The sequence below is a fragment of the Stegodyphus dumicola genome, chromosome 1 (genome assembly GCF_044657685.1).
Source record: "Stegodyphus dumicola isolate Sdum_Otavi_A_Nest chromosome 1, ASM4465768v1".
NCBI lineage: Eukaryota > Metazoa > Arthropoda > Arachnida > Araneae > Eresidae > Stegodyphus > Stegodyphus dumicola.
The window spans coordinates 262,765,363-262,785,488 of NC_140768.1; the positions used below are offsets into that span (position 1 = coordinate 262,765,363).

General features: G+C 33.6%; 2 protein-coding genes across 7 annotated transcripts in view; one reads left to right on the forward strand and one right to left on the reverse strand.

Moving 5' to 3' along the window:
* The window catches only part of LOC118188033 (uncharacterized), a 66,449-nt gene extending 61,551 nt beyond the window's left edge, over nucleotides 1-4,898 (forward strand). For all 6 annotated transcript variants that reach the window (XM_035358371.2, XM_035358372.2, XM_035358370.2 and 3 more), the window contains one exon: nucleotides 1,651-4,898. The gene's annotated coding sequence lies outside the window, so the exon portion shown is untranslated. The remainder of the gene's footprint in view (nucleotides 1-1,650) is intronic.
* The window catches only part of LOC146999541 (uncharacterized), a 385,339-nt gene continuing 368,053 nt past the window's right edge, over nucleotides 2,841-20,126 (reverse strand). The window contains exon 5 of the mRNA XM_085810271.1: nucleotides 2,841-3,588. The gene's annotated coding sequence lies outside the window, so the exon portion shown is untranslated. The remainder of the gene's footprint in view (nucleotides 3,589-20,126) is intronic.

Genomic DNA, 20,126 nt, shown 5'->3' on the forward strand with positions numbered 1-20,126 from the left:
ACAGTTACTGTAGTCCTAAATCCTGTAAACAGCATTAACTTTAACACATTTGTTTAGATGCAGTAGTAATTAGGTTCTCAAAGTCAGTAATGAGAACACTGAAAAAAAAAAAAAAAAAAAAAAAAAAAAAAAAAAAAAAAAAAAAAAAAAACGTTTTTTGAAATAAGGGTTAAAATTCTTCGATAGAAGTAACTTTATTCAAGATGAAATTACTTTTAGTGTTCTATGAAAGTTTCCATTGATGTAAATATAATATATTTACTCACATGTTTTCCACTAGTAATTTCAGCATATTATTGAGAAATATATGGCTAATAGTCATATACAAGGTATGAATCTATAGCAGATACCTTGTTTAAGAGAATAGAGTTGAAAGAAGTAACTACCTGATTTTTTGAAACTTAATAATAGTAATACATCTTTTTTGTATGTGTTTTGTAATTTATTAAGCTCTTTCTTTAACTTTTGGCTTTAGAAATGATATGTAGGAATGGTCTCAACCTGGCTACCTACTCCCTGAAGCAACTTTGTTTAACTATGTTGCAAGTGTAAAAAAACCAGAAAATCTATAAATGGACCTGATTAATTTGCAGCGTGATTTAAATCTTATTCAAATATTTGAAGCTACAAGTTTTATTAACCTTTATATGTACTTGTCAAAAAATAAATAAACTCGGTTACAAATTTTTGCAGTAAGAATAATACCTTTATTTGGGAATACATTTATATGTGAACAGCTTTCTTTTCCAATTGAAAATTAATAAGAAGAGAACCTAATTGGCTAATGAGCATCTGTAATCCATAAAATGAAGAAGTAATTTTTAGTAATGTCTCTGAAGGCTGCAACCATTATCAGAATTGAAATGCCATCCTGTGTCAGGCTGTAATAAGAGACACAGAAGTTTATAATTATTTATATACAATCATATGGAGTTTTATTTATGCATCAAAGAAAAATTTATTAAGTAAGAGAAATTGTCATTGGTTATCATTATTTATTTTCAAGTTTTGTTCCACTAGGAAAAATTTTCATATGAACTTAAAGTTTTCATAATTTAGAAAATTAGAAATAATTAGAAAGTTTTCATAATTTGTGTTTTTAATTTAAATTATTTAATTATTTATTAAACGTACCGTAATTATTTGAAAGAAGTATTAACATGAAAATTTATGCTTAGCTGTCAGTATGTTTGAATTACAGAGTGTAACCAACAAAAATATCTTGTTGGTAGATTTCAGATAAATTATAAATTAAATTTTTTTCTCTCTTTCGAGCATTATTAATTACTATTTTGAGCATAATTAATTAATTAGGTATGTTTGAATAAAAATTTCATAAGTGAATTTTAAAATTTAGTTAAAATACTTTTTATTTTATTGATGAAGAATTTTCATTTCGCTAAAAAAAGAAAAAGGAAAAAGATATGCCTGTTGGCTATTTTTAGATTATGCATTCATTCTACCTACAATTTGAGTTAAAGACCACTAGTATACATCATGTAATTTTCCCTTTTGATATTCAGGAAATTAAATTAAGAAAAGATGGAGAAAATGCATAAGCAAATACTATATATTTAACTGATACAAAACAATTCTAGTATATTTTATATAAATATTTGAAATGCATTTTAACATTTTTCTTTCCTTTAGGGATGTCTGCTGGTGAAATAGTGCTAGAGCTTTTCTTGTGTATTTAATGAAAAGTGTTGGTGATGTTTGTTACAGAATGGAAAAAACAAAAAACAAAAATTCTTTGTATTTCAATGCTTACAAATATCTCTCTGACTTACGATAATTGCATGAATTGTTCAGATTTTATTGTTTCTGAGTATGTAAAAAAATGTGTCTTAAACTTGTAATGTGCTGTTCAGTATTATCTTTAAATTAAAATGATCAGATGTTTTCAATTCAAATGATGAATATTTTCAAGTTAAAAGAGAGAGGAAAATAAAAGTAAATCTTGCAACATTTCATTTACATATGAGCTGAAGAACATATGCTTCATGTAATGTGTTAACTTATCACAAAATACAATATCACAAAATACAATACAAAGAAAAATACATGTTAGCAGAAGAAAATTGCATTTAGATATTTGCGAGATTTGGCTACATACATCCCTTTCTTCAGTCTGCTAGTAGCAAGTGGATAAAATTTCAAAAAACAGTACAGTGAAAGCTCGACTATCCGGAAAGTTTGGGAAATGTTGGATACACAGAAATTCCAGATAATGGAGAGAATAAAAAATTAAATTCATAGAAGAGAAAGTATTCAGTCTAAAATTATAAAAACAGTCAGTCTCCTTGTTAACATAAGCCTAGATTTAAAATTATGCGAGATTTTTTAAAAAATTGCGAACAGATATAAAAACAGATATATTTTTATAGGCCTAAAATATATAAAAGTAAAAATGTCTTAACCAATTTATAAAATCCCCCTGACCATAAAAACTGGTGAAGATCTCACCAAACTTGTGCCAGCTGTTCCAGTTTGAAATAACAGATTGCTCTTTATTGGATCAGATAATCACAGATACAAGTTACAGATACAGCCTACAAAGAATTTAAATTAGTTATAATATTTTACATTCCATTGCTTATCGATTTTCAGGCCTCTGACAGATAGCTTGATTGTGAAATTTCATTATAAAAATAGTTCATTGAAGAAAGAGAAAAAGTAAGAAGTGACACTAAATTACTTTGAAAAAAGTTGCAACGGGAACTGGTATAGTAAATATGAGGAGTTTCTTTGGGGTGTGTAATATGCTTAAAAATGTTAAGACAGTAACTGTAGTTCTGTTCAAGTGCACAGTAATATTTTAATTGTATACTGGTTTTCAATTTATTTGTTTAATTTTTTTTTTTTTTTTTTGCTTAGTTAATCATAGTTTTTCCTTATTATTGAACGATAGTGAAATTCATTATGTTTTAAATATTTTGCATTTACTCAACTACTAGCTGGTATAAGATTTTTTTTATCATCATTATAGACTACTATATAGAAGGATAATGTTTAAACTATACTGTATTTACTGGCACATTTAGCCCTCTTGCATATTTCTCCTCTAGCCTTTTAGCACAGGGTTCTGCAAATTCACTCAATATTCATGTAATTTCACCCTTTCATGAATTTCATCCTGATTGATGAAGCAATTAATAATAGCATGGAGCTTAAAGTGAACTTAAAGTGGGGACATTTAATACTCTAGATCAGCGGTTCTCAACCTTTTGACTAACATATATCATCTAAACAAAAATTTGAAACCTTTAGTACCACCACTATATTACTATTACCACCACCACTCTTGAACAAATCTCAGATTGCATAAATTTATAAGTGTTAGAAAGAAAACTCAATCAGGCTGTTAGGGTTTTAATTTTTGAATTTAATAGTTAAAAATACTCTGCTTCTTTGCATACCACCTATATTTCTCTTGCGTACCCCTGCTCTAGATGGTTCTGAAGATCATTGCATCTTCTGCCTGAGACAGACTGGGCATTATCATGACAACAGGAACTATGGTGATGACTTGCAAACTGTAGTAGATAACACAAACAGCATTTTCAGCAACATTAAATGATTTAAGGCCTACAAAATAGCAAATGACAACATTATAAGAGCAGGTGAGATTCAAATTAGGGAAGTAGAAATGAAGATATTTTATTAGATATTGCAATGTTAATATTATTGTGTATTCTTATTAGAATGTAGGTTTCTTTTAAAATAATATTGTTATAACTATCAGAAATTTATCCATGAATACTTTACATTTGTTATCAATGAATACTCTCAATATTTGTAGGATAAAAATAATAAAAAGAGAGGGAAAACATGCAAGTGAATGCAGTATTTAATATTAGCATTACTTGTCTTCTAAGAATATTTCTCCTCAGATTGTTTTTAAAATTATCATTTTAGATGTGTATTAATTTGTTTTTGACTGTAAATTCTGATTTAAGGAATGTAATAAAGTTTTTTTGGAATTGTTCAATTCACAGTGATAAAACATGCATTATATTCAACAGCTGTTCAGATTTTTTTAAAGAAAGAGACAATTTACAATCTAAACACTTAAATTTCTGTTACTGGGGTTATAAATTTTCTTTTATTCTTCATTCATTTCTTTATACTACATTTTCCAGATTTATTTGCCGATTAAAATCTTGAAGGGATTTCCCACCAATCATTCCCTTCATGTTTTCTGACATTCAATCCATTAAGTGTTTGGCCTGCAAGTTCTTTATTTTGCATTCCAATACTTTGAGTGTTAGTTCAATAATTAATATGTTTTTTCCCATTAGTGAGGTCATCATTTTAAGTTAACATAAATGTTTTAAAAAATCACAAAAACTAATTAACAAAAAGTGCATACCTGAGATAGATAATCATGATTTTAAAGGCACAGATATATTACCGCCACTAAAGTATTTGTTGGCGGTTGAATTTTCAAAACAATGATTAGCAGTGTTCTTATTTAACTTTGCTTACTTCTAGAAGAAATAATACATAATACAATGCACATTGTTTTCCTCAAAAACTGGCTCCATGATTGGAAATCTATGAAAATATGATCAGTTAAAATGGAGGCTAATTAATGGGATGTCGACAAGAGTGAGTCTACTGTATGTGATGCATTTTTAAAGTGATGTTTTTTGTAATCAATCTGAGTTGTGTTATGTACTTTTAAAGGGTTTTGTTTGGGGGAAGGAGTAGCTTTTTGCCAAATTTCACTTTGCAATTGTATTTTTATATTTAATTGTTCAAGTTTACTTTGCTGGTCAGTGCTTTCCAAAGAATGAAAGATTTGATTTTAAATTTGTATTTTTAAAATCCTCATGTATGGAAATATGTTTTATGGAATGTTGTATTAAAACTGCAGAATAAAATATTTTGATTGACTTATGGTATGATTTTCTTCTGGTCTGACATCTTTTTCCATGCTTAAGTGAGCTAAATAAACACATATTTTTTAAAGAGTTATTTTATGTTTTTATAATTTTTGTTAGATATTTCTTAGACTGGAAAATCTTGAAAGTTTTATTCTCTTCAGGAGAAAAGGCTTAGATTATCTATTATGAAAATGAGTGTATTCTCTGTATTTTTTCCAAACAGGAACAGATTTCTCTCATAATTAGTGTGCATTGATTAACATATAATTTTCTTTGCTACCAACAAGTGGTTTTATTTTTGGCTTTTATAATTGTTATGAGGGTTGGAAAAATATTTTAATTTTTCTTAAAAGCTTATTTTGCCTATTTATAATTTCATTATTTATTTATAATTATTTATTTATAATTTCATTATAAAAGGCAAAGTACTTAACTGCATGTTAATTATTACAAAATACTTAATAACTCCATGTATTCTTGTTTTTATAATTTCATTATAAAAGGCAAAATGATTTTTTTTAAAGTGCGAACAAGATATTATTCATTCTTTAAAAGTATTGGGTTGGCAAGAAAGTAATTTCGGTTTGCACAAATAGATAGCATTATGTTCGTTTTGTTATTCATCTGTCAATTATATATATATTTTTTTCCTTTTGAGATTTGGCTGCTGACACTTTTAATTGCTATAAAAACTAATTCCATTTATTTTTCCATACAAATGTTAGTTTACAGTCAATTTTAACATGAGGTGCAAAAATAAACATTTTTGACATATTTTACTTTATTTTCATAAAGGCTAGAGAGCAGCTGAGACTTTACAGAGCTATGTGAAGTTTATAGTGTTGATTCTGAAGTTGATGATGAGAAAATTAAAGTCATAATTAAATCAAATCATCATATAACTGTGCAAGAGATTGCAAAAAAGATTAAGTGTATTATACAGTGCAAAGTCTTTAATCCGGACTCGTCGGGATTGCGGTGATTCCGGATTATAGATCATCAATTTAAATCTGATAACATGGCATGCAGAAATTATAAAATTAAAAATATGAAACCGTAATTTATGAAATAAAGAGCAGTTATGATCTAAAGGGTATCAAAATTTGCAAAAAAAAAAAAAAAAAAAAAGGAGCTTAATATTTATTTGTTTACTTTATTAAATATTTCTTTCAACGCGCGCATGCATAAAGCATCCATTACGCATAGTCGAAATTAGAAAATTGCAACCAGAAAACTATTTGATGTGTATTCGTAATATTTATAATGGCGAGGAATTTGATTTAAATCATATCAAAGACGGAGTACATCAAGATGGAATACTACATTTAGTAACGAATTATAAGCCGAATAAAATAAAAACATTTGCCCTGAAGATGAGGATAGTGCTGTCAGATCAACTTCCAGTTAATTTGCACAGTGCGACGCCCCCCCCCCCCGGCTCTGCTTGAAACTGATAAACAGATCTCTGAATGATTAGAGAAACGAAGGATATGTCTTTATCCATTTTTTGCAGCAATTCCACTTTTTGTTTGATGGACATTGAAACATGCTTTCGCTTTGTAGAACCTTTGGCAGCTCCAGAATCGGAAACTCTTTTTGACATAAGCAAAAGTTCGAGCTTACTTTTTATAAAATTGCTCTAACAGTCTGCAAAAAATAATAAGCCAAATCCAATTAGAAGATTAAGGAACAACGCAATCTGCAACATTAACTGAAATAGATAATTAGGTAATTTTAGCCTAGCTTATACCATCCGTTATACATTAAACGCACATGCGTAAACATATTATGCGCATGCGGTGCGTAAACACATTATGCGTTTACGTATGCGCAGAAAGTTTGTATCTTTGAGTCCGTATTAAAGACTTTGTGCTGTACGTAACAACTGAAAATCACTTTAAAAAACTCAGTATTTGGCTTCCATATGAGTTGAAAGAAATGCACATAGCGCAAAATTAATGAATCGTTATTTAAAATGTCTATTTCAAATGTAATGCAACCTAACCTTCTTTCAAATGACCTATCAGTAGTGATGAAAAATGGATCATCTACAATAGCATTAATCAAAATATGAATCTGCACATATCATATTGAAAGATAAATTGCACCAGAGAAAGATTATGCTGTCGGTGCTGTGTATTTTAAGCTACTTCTAAGAAACCAATCAACTCGGATGTTTACTTCCAACAACTTGTGAACTTGGAGGAAGCAATTAAAAAAGATGGTGGTGGTTGTAGTGGATTTCTGGTGCAAAACTAGCAATCTAAGAGAAAAGGGCCAGAATTGGCAAATCACAAAGGAATCGTGTTTCACTGTGCCAGTGCAAGGCCTCGTACACCATTAGCAACATGTATGAAATTACTGGACTTGGTTGGGAAGTGATGTCTCATTGCCCATATTAGCTCTGACCTTGCTATTTTGAAGTTGAAAACAAAACTATTAAACAAACAATCTTTCAACTATTCTGTTTGCTCTGTTCTTTTTGGGACCAAATGAATTGCTCCCAGAAACATGGAAATAAACTTGCTGTTAATTATGACTGGCATGCCAACAAAAAACAATCTATGGTGATTCATCTGATATATGACAGCTTTCAACAGTATCAACACAGGGACTGTCTAATGTTTATATGTAACATTTGAATTTCCTCAGTCATTGATTTATTAAGTTGCTATTGCTGAGATCATCCTATTAAACACAGCATCTAGCCTAGGCAAAATCATAATTAAACAATGATCAATTCAAAAAATTTTTATGTTTTTACCATGCCACTTATATAAATATAAGCATGGACCCTCCCCCCAAAAATCCTCCAGAGTAAAGAATATAATTTATAGTCCTTTCACTGCAATACATAAAATATTATCTACAAGTTTATTTATTAATTTTATTTCCAACTAGCCACTACGGGGCCATCCTTCGTCTGGCTTTTAAATGTACCGGAAAAATGCTGAAAGGGAATACCAAACATTAAATTTAAAAAATTGCACAGTTTTTCTCTGCAGAACAACTTTATCAAAAAACAAACGAACAAAAAAATTTCAATAAAAATGTATTATGCATAAAAACATTACAATGAAATAAGCAGTATCCCTTAATACAAACATGAATTATCCTAATAAATAAATTAACCAACTTCTCCTTGATAAATCAATTCAAATGGTATAAAGGAAGCTAAAAACTTTGTTTCCTAAAAAAAAAAAAAAAAAAAAAATGTAAAACTTTTCAGTATCTTAAAAAAAGTGAAATAAACAATAAATAGCATGAAAGAAACACACACACACAAAAAAAATCTGAAAAGGAAAGTATAATTAATAATATTCTTCTACTTGAAGCTTGACTTCGCTTTGGCGCCTTATGCTCTAACTCAATATTTTATCTCAGATTTTCAACAGTCAGCAGTACAGTATACAAAGCATTGAATGAAACGCTGTTGCCCAAACCACATTTTTAAAAGAATGAAACTATTCAAAATGATGCGATTTCATCAAAAAAGATAAAATTAAAAAAAAATAACCTGATTTAAATTTTGAAAAAATCGCTTCGAGGACGCACAGTGCGAACAAAAATCACACACAGACAGACTCTTTCTGTTATCATATGTAGAGGTTACAAGTACACAGGGCAACAGATATCTTTAAAACAAAAAGAATGGAACGTAAAGATGAAAAGATATTAAAGGTTAATCTGTCAACTCAAGTCTGGCAATCCAATATCGCTCCCACAAGAATACAGGAGGTAGAGCAGGACAGTAGGCAAGGTGAGAAAGGCCAAAACCCTGTCCAGAGTCGCACAAAGGACAAACAGGATCTGGAGCCAAGTTAAATTTGTTAATATGTTCGGAGATAATCATGGCCAGAAAACAGACGTTAACAGTGCCACCAATTTATTACGAGGCCACTCAGGAATATCTTGAATATGATTGAACCAGGGCTTTATCTACGATTTTATAAAAACATGTGTAATAAATAATCCTGTTTTGCTATTTAAGCTTCCCAAACTAAATAACCCTGTAGATATAGGAGACCTGCCCTAGATTTCTTCCTAAAATCACATTATTATCTGCTGCAGTTGAGACAGAATACTAAATGTAATTTCATCGCACCTATGAAAGGGACAACTGCCACTTCAGAGGGGGCATACCATTTAAAGACAGCTGAAAACACATTATGGGAAAGCAATGTATGAAATATGAATATGCAAATGTAGTACTGTTCTTATAAAACAGAATACTTTGAGGGAATTAAATTATAACTTTTTGTGTAACTATGTAACCTTTGTGTGAAATTATAACTTTTTGTTTTCTTTTTGTTTTATTTATTGTTTGTAACCTTTTTATATATAAAATAGGCAATATAGAACAAATGGCTAGTATTTCAAAATTATATGCATTATGTCCATTGATACATTTTGTGTTCTGTGTGTTCACCTCTGCTTTTAACATTTGCTTTATGTACCATGGAACTGAAGGTTAATAGTATCTTGTGCAATAGTCATCCAAGTTGCATTAAACTGCATCCGAAGTTTGTCAAGATTTGCTAGAAAACTATCATAATGCGTTTTACTATTTATTTGACCATATTCTACACATTTGGAACGGGGATAAATTATATGTTCTAGGCAAAGAAGGAATAAGTGGAATAACGTTAACTCTGAAGAAGGTTTGTATTGTTCCTACTGTATGAGGACAGGGATTGTTTTACTTGAAGATTACTTTGAGGAGATGTTGCAGATGCAGAATGGTTGTAGAATGTCCTTGTCATATCGACCACTTCTTATTATGTCTTGAAATTGTATAAGAGGTGATCTGTTGTTAAATCCAATAGCACTTGATGCAATAATGCTCCTTGTTTGATGGAGTATGCCAGGTAAGAATACAGTCTTCTCAATTTCTGTCTCTATCAGCGGCAGTTATATATAGACAATCATTTACAACTAAATAAAATCATGATTCATCAGAGAAGTTGATATTATGCTATTCCATATGCTATGCATGACTTGTATCCTGATTAGGCGACAGTTCTCTCTCTGCATTTTCAGCATGTGACATCCAAAACCTTCTCGTTTCTGTGCCTTTCTCCGAATTTATTTCTGCATACTATTTCAATTTTAGAAACGACAATATCGTGCAGAGAAGAATCAGGCTCTCTAATTCCAATAAGGCATACTCTGTCAAAACGCCTCAGATTGTTTGGTGTTTTACACGATGCCAAGCATAAACTAACATTCATATGCATCCAAGACTTGTTTATAAAAGAATTTAAGTAATTTATGCACATTTTCAGCTGTTAAGGAAGTTTATAGACTAATGAGGCTGAAATGTTATTCATGTGTTATGTATTGCTTATTTTATATAGCTTGAAAAAAAAAAATGAAAGAATTGCTGTATTTCTTTTGGATGTTTTGTTTTTTGAGAACGGTAATGTAGAAGATGTTCACGTTAGTTGAACTCTATTATTTGCTGTCAGGAGAGTTCAACGAATTCTTAAATGAGCATTAAATTTACTTATTTGCAAACAACACAATAAATATTCCATCTCATTTATGGGATAACTTTCTGACAAGTAATGGTGGATTCATTTAATTCAAGTGCCTGATACTTCCAAGGAAAATGAAGCTGTATTTAGCATTAAGTGTCATTATCTAAATTTCTAAAATATATATGAATGACAAAATTTCTTGCTGATATCGCAGTTTAGTTTAATAGTAATTTAATCATCTTATTTTAATGCTTGCGGTTGGAATTGCAATTTCATTCAAAACTTGAAGCTTACTTGAAAATGGCTTTACTAGGCTACAGCTGAAGTTAAATACCGACTATCTGGTTAAATATAGGTAAATGTTTTATGTAAAGCCAGCGACAATGCGAGTCGGTTGGCAAAAGCTAGATACTTTCTACAGTTCACGAGGCCTGTTTCTTTCAAAGGAATAAAGCGTCTGTTAACTGAAGAAAATACTTAAATAAGCTGAAGCTTCAAAAATATTCTCAAATATTAAATTGTTATATGGCTAATGACATTTTTTAATTGATTTAATTCAGTAACTTTTAAATAGACATAGGAATTTTCGGAATACTATTGTAAATAGCATTGTTTCCTCAAAAATCTTCGCATACTTGAGATATCACATTTACAAATTACTGATTATTTAATTATTCAGATTCAACTTAATATTTCAATGTTGTTATTTTAAATATTATATTGTTGCGTGCGTACGGGTTCGTTATGAAATGAATGCACAAGTCCGATGAAAAATGAACAAAAATTTATTATTATCACAACAAAAATGCTTAAATTTTCTCAAATTATCATGCAGTATTACAATATCTCACAGTAGTTATCTTTTAACTACTCAAATATCCAATAGAACGTAATTCAAAACAGCTAAAGAACGCTAATCCGCGAATTCGCTACAATCAACAAGAGCAGTTTTCTAAACAACAAACTAAGCAAGCAACTAACAAATGCCAATGATTTAAAAATTTCGGAGTGCCTATGGTTCAAAACCATCTACCTCCACATCAGAGTTACTAAAAGCGAGCAGAAATTGGAAAAAATTGGCATAAGTGATTTACTCGATGCTCAATAGAGGGAGCCACAGGCTCGAGAAAGTTTAGGGATAGAGATGAGAATGTAAAAAACTTAAGTATCATAATTTTTTTATAAGTTTTTAAATTTTTTTTTTGTATTTTATATTTTTTTTGGTTTTTTATATTTTTTATACACAGTACAAACACTAAAGCAAAAAGCGGATACGAAAGAGTTTACGATTAATAGGCTCATTGGCATGTGGCTTGTGTTGGAGAGTGCAAATAATTACTGAGATCGCGATGAAAATATTCTTAGGCAGATTTAAAATCTGCGGGAGATGTGATTCTTAAGTAAACAGATTGATAACTTTGCTTGAAGATCTTGATAGTAGTAGCAGAGGATGGAATAAGCAATTATATGGCAGCTCGCTGAAGAGACGTCCTTCCTTCATGGCGCGGGGGCTGGAACTGAAGTTGAGACTCCAACTCCAACTTGCTTTATTTGCCGCGATTAACCTGCGAAATCGCAGGTTGTGTTCCGGCTATCGAACTTTGGTGCTTCTAGGAGCGCTGCAGGTAAGGAAATGCCGAACGTAGTTCTCGTAGAGACAGGATAGCAGATGCAGGGGGTGTGACCAATGTCACGTGATGAGCGATAAGACATCTGGTTGGCGATGAGGTATCCAGGCATCGTAGCGCTGTAAATCTGAAGTTTTACAGTAGTTATACATAAAATAGTACTAAATCAGTTCATAAAAGGTATGTGTTGCAGTCATAAATGCAGCAAATAGAATACGATTCCAAAACGTATAATAGTATATACAGGAAAAATATAAGTAATATCTTGTGGGCTTGGCTGTGTGTGTCACATGATCATCCGGCTAAGATTTCTAAACATCATTATTTACAAATCAAATAAGTTTTTCACTACATACTTAAAAACACAAATTATGTTGGAAAATCCTGGTTTCCACTGAGTAAAAAAGCGGCATATGGACGGAGGTGCCTGTCCTCGTGTAAAATTTCATAGTGAAATAGATTGAAAATGTCCATATGTTGGCACTCCTTAGCGGCGTCATAAAATGCCGTGTTAGTTCTTCTTAAATATTCCACTATTGTATCCATTTTTAAATCTTCATGGAGACGTTTGTTCTTCACATACGGGTGTGCATTTGTGATAATTCTTAAAAATTGGTTTTGCACAACTTGTAATTTTTGGATTTCACCCTTCGTAGCGGTAGTCCATGCTGGCGAAGCGTACGTCATGATGGGTCGGATTGTGGCTAGATAAATAAGTCGTTTCTTGTCTAACGAAAGTTTTGAATATTTCCCTATCATAGGATATAAACATTTCATGACTTTAATCGCTTTATCCCTGATTTGTTGGATGTGATGCTGCCATGTGAGCTTGTCGTTGATGGTGATGCCCAGATATTTGGCTTGTTTCACGATAGGCACAGCCTCGTTAAAAAGATAAACACTTTGCCTGATCGGAACATTTTTCTTCCTTTTCCTTATGAGTAGGAGCTGCGATTTTTGAGCGTTAATTCGTATCTTCCAATATCCACACCATTGTTCTATGGAGGGAATAGTGTCTTGGAGTTTCCGAATAGCATGATTGATGTTAGCAGACTTCACTGCCAGGGCAGTGTCGTCTGCATAACAGGCTAGCATAGAATTATGATTTAAATGCAATCTCGGAAAGTCTGAAACGTAGAATAGATAGAGTATAGGGCCAGTCACAGAACCCTGTGGAACACCGCTAGTCATTATTTTAGTGCTGGATAATTCATTTTTTACCGAGACTCTGAATGTCCGATCCCTGATAAAAGAATGGATTAGCAGAATGAGTTCTCTGTCCAGTTGAAGGTCAATTAATTTAGCAATTAAGCCCTCATGCCAGACGCGGTCGAATGCTTTCGCCACGTCTAGCATGAGTATAGCAACATTAAGTTTGCAGTGCAGAGCTGCACCAGCGAATTCGGTTATTCGGACCAGTTGCTTCGTTGTTGAGAGGTGAGCACGGAACCCAAATTGTTCCGGCGGAAGATGCTGAAAATATGGTTTCAGTCTATTCAGGATAATTCTCTCAAAAATTTTGCTTAAGCCCGGCAGTAGACTAATAGGACGATATCCGTCTGGTCGGGTGTGATCTTTAGCCGGTTTAGGTAGTAAAATAATTTTAGCAATTTTCCAAGGTGTTGGAAAGTAAGAAAGAGCAAGACAAGCATTAAAAATACTTGTCAGGCTGCAGATGATGTTAGGCGGCAAATTTTTAATTGCTGTATTGCTGATTTCATCAATTCCTGGAGATTTCTTTTGTCTCAGGTGTTTGATAATATTAGTCGTTTCAGTAGGAGTGGCATATTTAATTGGAAGTCTGACTGAAGGGGCGTTAAGCCAATCCCTCACTCGTAGGAGGGTCTTTAATTCGAAATCAGAGTCATTTGGCCAATCATTTGGCGAGAACTGTTCTTGGAGGTGTGCTGCGAAGATTTCTGCCTTTTCCTGATTGGAGATGGCAATATTACCTCTGTCATAGAGGGGTCGATTACTTGTGAAGGAAGTTTTAAAATTTTTGATTAAAGACCAGAATGTACCTTCTCTAGAATCCAGATTTAACATTTTATCATCCCATAGTTCTTCTTTGAAGGTTTTAATGGCCTTCTGAATTTGCTTATTTTTACGATTTATTTCACGTTTAAATGCCGGGTCCCACGTTAAATGATAACATTTCCTGAGTCTATTTCGCTCTCTCATAAGCTGTCGTATATTAAGGGGCAGTCTGAAAGCCTTATCACGATTAGTAATTTCAGTACTGGCTTCCTTAATTGCACCTTGAATGCTTTCACTTAAGGCATTAATTACGGTGTTTATGCCTTGTTTGGTATTGAGATTTTGCAGTCGAGGAGGTGAGTTTTTCATGATATTGCTGAAGAGATTCCAATTCGTAATTCGCTTAGTAGAGAACTCAGAAGTTTTTGTCACTCCTAATGTTGCGATTACGGGGAGGTGGTCAGAGGACAATTCATGAAATACTTCCATTGCAACGGGGATAGTCGTTGTAGTGACTGCAATGTCTAGTATATCAGAAAATTCAATTCTATTATGGAGCCGCGTGTATTCTGGTGGGGCATGTAGCGCCACCGGATGCTGTAAAATATATTCATGGAGAATTTTACCATTTAGGTTTGTTCGACGACAGTTCCAGTCTATATGCTTAGCATTAAAGTCCCCGGTAGCAAGGGTAGGTATGTCATCCGGTAGAATGCTATTTAGAAAATTATCACATAATCTATTCGTAGGAGGGTTATACACAGCACAAAAATTGATGTTATTAAACACAGGAAGAGTGACACACACAGTAGTTTGCTCACAATTAAAATTTCTTGAATCAGATATAAGACAAGATGCATAATTACGTTTCACATATATTGCCACACCACCACCTCTGTGTGAAAGTCTATCACAGCGGTATGAATTATAATTTGCAATTCTCAGGCGTTGGCATGGTTTTGCATGAGTCTCTGATATGATTGCAATGTCAATATCATGCTCACTTAAAAAATGGTGCAGTTCAGTAATTTTGGTGGGTAGCCCGCAGGCATTCCATATCATTATTTGTACGGGAGTACACTTTTTCATGTAATTAGCCATTAACAGGGGCTGCAGGAGTATGATCTTGAGATACGTTTGATTTTGCCATCAGAGTAAATCCAGTTTCTTTTAGAGCAGAGACAAGCATACGTAGCTCAGCTGCAACTTGTTTTGCTTCAGTTAGAAATTCAGGAGCGAGGCCGGTGTTTAAAGCTTGTGCATAAGTTTTATTATGCACTACCCGATCCGAGAACGTTTTCACAGCCGGAGTGGTTTTTGGTTTTGGAAAACGCACACATAATCTGTAGTTAGCTGTATGACCTATCTCATGACAATTGGCACATTTAGGCGGAGTTGCCTTATCCTTGTCACAGTTAAATGATTCATGAGGTTCACCGCAACGAACACAACGTGGTTCGTGTTTGCAGTGCGATTGGGCGTGATGGAACCCTTGACAGCGATAACACTGCAGGGGTCCCTTACGGCCACGGTATCTCTCAACACTAATCTTCATTCCCAGCACAAATTTTAACTGGTGTATCTCCTTGTTTTTCTCCTTGCGGGTGAGAGTAACGAGAAACAGGGGAAGCTTAATAACTTCTCCGTTACGCCTGATAGTGAGTTGGTTGACCCGCACGACGTCGAGTCCATGTTCTTTAAGATCCATCATAATTTCCTCAGGGTCCATGTAAGACGGGAGGTTACGTATCACAGCTTTTATATGTTTAGATTCGGGAAGCGCATAGCAATGATACCTGATGCCTTCTTCTTCTAACACTTTTACCATTTCCCGATAAATGGTGGGCAATTTCACTTTAATCTTGATTCCGTCCTTCATGTTTTCTCCATAGAAATCGTGCAGAGAAAAATTCTTATTATTAAACAGCGTTTTTAAGTCATTCCATGTGAATCTGCTGTCTTTGATTATAATCGGCGGCACTTTTCTCGCACTGTTGATCGGAGCGTTCTGATTGGTTGGAGGTGTCTGCACTGGGGCGGGGTCTGTGTCCATATTCTGTTGCGGAGTGAGATCAGCAACAGGGTGAGTCTTTGGAATTTCAGGAGCAGTCGCAGCAGCCAGGGGTGCAACAGCTTTTTTCGCAGGTTTTCTGGTGCGTCTGGTTCTGTCTCCTTTGGGTTCTCCATCGGAGTCAGAGCTGACATCTAAAGCCTTGTATTTTGTAAAGTCCTCATCCGACCTGGCGGGACTCTCAGCACGTCGAGCGTTGATCTTTGGGAGAGGCGGGAAGCCAGGGTTGTCATCAGTTTTGGTCTTAGCACGGTCGTCCTGTGTTCTGGAGTTCACAAATTCCTGGTCAGCAAGAGCTCGGAATTTTTTGAACAAATTCAGGTCTCTTGTTTCTTCAGGGGTAAGGAAACCTTTGTCTTCTTGACGGAGTTCCAGCTGAGTAATCTCAGTTGCAATGAAGTCCAGAAAACGTTCCATGATGCCGGTTGATGAAGTAGTGAAATGCAGAAAGTCTATGCTTAAAAAGCACAGGGTAAAAGCAGGTCGTTTTACAGCATACTAAACATAGTGATTTGCATGCTGACCTGAATACACAATCGAGAGAGCACAGCAGTATCTCAGTCACAATAGTCAAACTCAGAAAAACGAGAGGTTAATACTGCAGAACAGCGAAAACGCAGAGCGAGGGGACGAGCACCTTCACGCTCAGGAGCAAGCAGAACTGCTGACCGAATGAAAAAAAAAAAAAAAAAAAATGAAGTTGAGAGGGCGTGTCTTGCCCTTTTGGATGGCGGATAGATGCCAAACTCTCGGCCAATAACGGCTCTCGGTCTCTTCTGTGAGCTGCGAATAGCTGGATCGTATGCTGGAATCTGCTGAAGTGCTCGGTTATCAATCTGTTCAATTTTGAGGAATAAATTTTGACTAAGCTTTTTAATATGGTAATCTACAGGTTTAATATTTAGGTCCGAATGAATCACATCTGTACGGACGTACCAGGCTGCATTCAGGGCCATACGTAGGGTCTTACTTTGAAAAGATTGAAGTTTTTTGACATGAGTTTTTGCAGCAGTACCCCAGATTGTACATGCATACATGAAGACAGGTCTTATAATTGATGTATAGAGAAGAATTTTGTTTTTAATTGACAGATGGCTCTTTCGAGCTAAAAGAGGGTAAAGTTGGGCTCTAGCACCTTTCGCTTTGTTGAGAACATTTTCAATGTGAAGGCGCCAGGTTAATTTTGAATCAAGTACAACTCCTAGGTACTTGTAAGAGGTTGACCAGGGAACATAATCGTCGAAAAACTTTAAATTAATGGAAGGGTACAGGAGGGGGCTACGTTTGAAAATCATAGCAGCACATTTAGCAACATTAATTTTGATTTTCCAAGTGATGAGCCAGTGCTCAAGGCTGGAGAGATATCTCTGAATGGTGTGTACCAGGTTTTCAAGGCGTTTGTGTTGTGCTAGGATGGCCGTATCATCTGCATAGAGTGCAAGAGTGATACTAGGTGATTTTGGTATGTCATTTATGAAAATGTTGAACAAAATTGGGCCTAAAAGTGACCCTTGGGGGACGCCGCTGAGTATTGGACGGGGAGCCGAAATGAAAGAATTAACTCGTACAGAGAAAGATCTGTTAGTGAGGTACGAATTAATTATATGAATTAGATGGGCCGAAACATCAAGTCGTATGAGCTTGATAATGATTCCTATATGCCAAGTCCTATCAAATGCTTTGGCTATATCAAGAAATAAAGCGCCAGTAAGCATATTGTTACGAAACCCTTCGTGAATGAACTCCACTGTCCTCAGCAGCTGGTGCGTGGTGCAGTGTTTTGCTCGAAATCCAAATTGTTCATCAATCAGAACGTTGTGATTTCGGAGAAAATCATTCAGGCGTTTAAGTAACACCAACTAACAAACTGAGATGTTTTCCTCCTTTTATAAGATTTTAAAATCACGCGCTAGAATTTTCCAGTACTTTCTCGAAATCAAAAAGAGATATTTATTTATTTAATGCACGCGCTCTTGTATTTTCAATTTTCCGGCTTAGCTTTCTTTTAATATTCGTCACGCGCTGCACTGCGCGAGAAATAAAACCATTTAATTTATAATTGAACTAACATTAGCTTTTTAAATACCAAATTCGTAACACTGCCCCCTTTCCAAGGACTGCACGTCCCGGGCAGTACAATCCCTGGACAGGAAGCTAAATTTACAACTGTGGCATAAATGCATTAATAAGCATTACATTACAATAATAAACAACATGAACAATAAATGCAATAAATTAAACAAATCAAATGCTATCAAATACAAATCAAATACTAAATGCAAATCAAATACTAAATACAAATCAAATCAAATACACATTTAAAGACAAAACGGACCATGGTCTTATACTATTTACAATTATTTACATTACGTACTATGGCCATAGTAATGAGCTAACCTGTCGTAAGGGTGGCTTGGCAAATGCGGTCAACAGCAGGAGACTGACGTTAATTACGGAAGGGGAAAGTAAACGGCTGTGTCGGGAATCATAAGGGGAGATATATTTAAAAAAAAAGTGTTTTTAGGTCTCATTCAGTATCAGTATATCATTAACGTAATTAATGAAAGCCATTTGAAACCAAAATAGGATTTGCATTAGTAAATTATAATTAAGAATAATGGCCCCCATTGTTCTGATTATTACTGGAATAATTTAAAGATTAAATCCGATAGTATCTTAAGATGTTTTTGCAGTTGGAAAAACAAGAATATAACTCATTTTGATTCACCTTTCTTTTCTTTATGAATGACGAATATCTGTTTGCCATACACGTGATCAAATAGGGAATAAGTGTTTAATCCGTAAGATTATAAGTATTGATTAACATTTCCTATAACTACTTCTAATTGAGGCTTTCTAAGAGCAACCCCCTTAATTTTGACTTTCAGCTTTTAATTTTAGACTAAAATATGTGCATAGAATCTACCTTTAAACAATGCGATTTTTTTTTTAAACACTGTGGCATGAGAATGCCTAGTAATAATAGTTTTAGCGTCGCTAAGAATCATTTTCTGGATTCTCATATTGATTTTTTTCCAAAAAATATTAAAAGCTGCAATTGACGAGTATGAGCAATGCATAATACATACATATATAACGTAAGCATACCATAAAGAAAAATGAACCCCAACAAAAGCTGATCGACTGCTATTGAACTCTAAAGAGGGGTTTATCAGAGGGAAAATGGCAATTAAAATCATTTAAAATTCCATTTAATTGATTTTAATTATTTATTTAGTATCGATTTATTACTTATTGTAATGGATTGGAACATTTGAATATGAATTAGCTGAATACTTAAGAAAAATATTATGACTGCGAGAAAAAAAAAAAAAAAAAAAAAAAAAAAAAAATTCTTGAATATTTGCTTTCTTATAGAATGCAGATGAATTCATTTTTACTCAACGAAAATCAAAATTTAGTAGCTAATTAATCTGTCCTGTATCGAGCACTTTAGTTCAGTGATCCGTATTAATGTGCGCTTTTTTTTTTTTTTTTTTAAATTAAATGCTTCAAGAATAATTAGAAAAGGGCATAATTCTCTTCTCACCCTTAAATTCTTCAATAAAAAAACTGCATTTTCAGCTATAACCAAGTGAAATAATTTTCTAAATATAATTCAGTGTAGAAAAAAATAAGATACATAAAGGTCTAGGAAATGGAATCAGCGTTGCGATTCTCTTTAAGAAATATGGTGAAGCTTAGCAAAAAGTCTACGAAGTGAAGTAATTCCGTAGAATATTTTCTCTTTATGATTAAATTGCACTCAATTATACTTTATAAACGACATGTAAATACTATTTAATGTATACGTGTGGATGTTTGTGTGTGTGGCTCACTAGCGGCTCAGCTGTAAAACCGTTGAACTCTGGCAGGTCGATCCGGGGTTCGAATCCGGATCGACGGGGATGGCTGTATTGGCGTTTTCGAGGTTTTCCCCACGTGTAACGTGCATAAGAGTCAGTTTTGCTTAGAAAGTTCTCCACGAGGCACCCTTACCCTTAGGCAAATAACCGTCGAATGCTTTGCTATAATCAAACAAACCAGACCAAACAATAGATATATAAATAAGTAGCTTAAA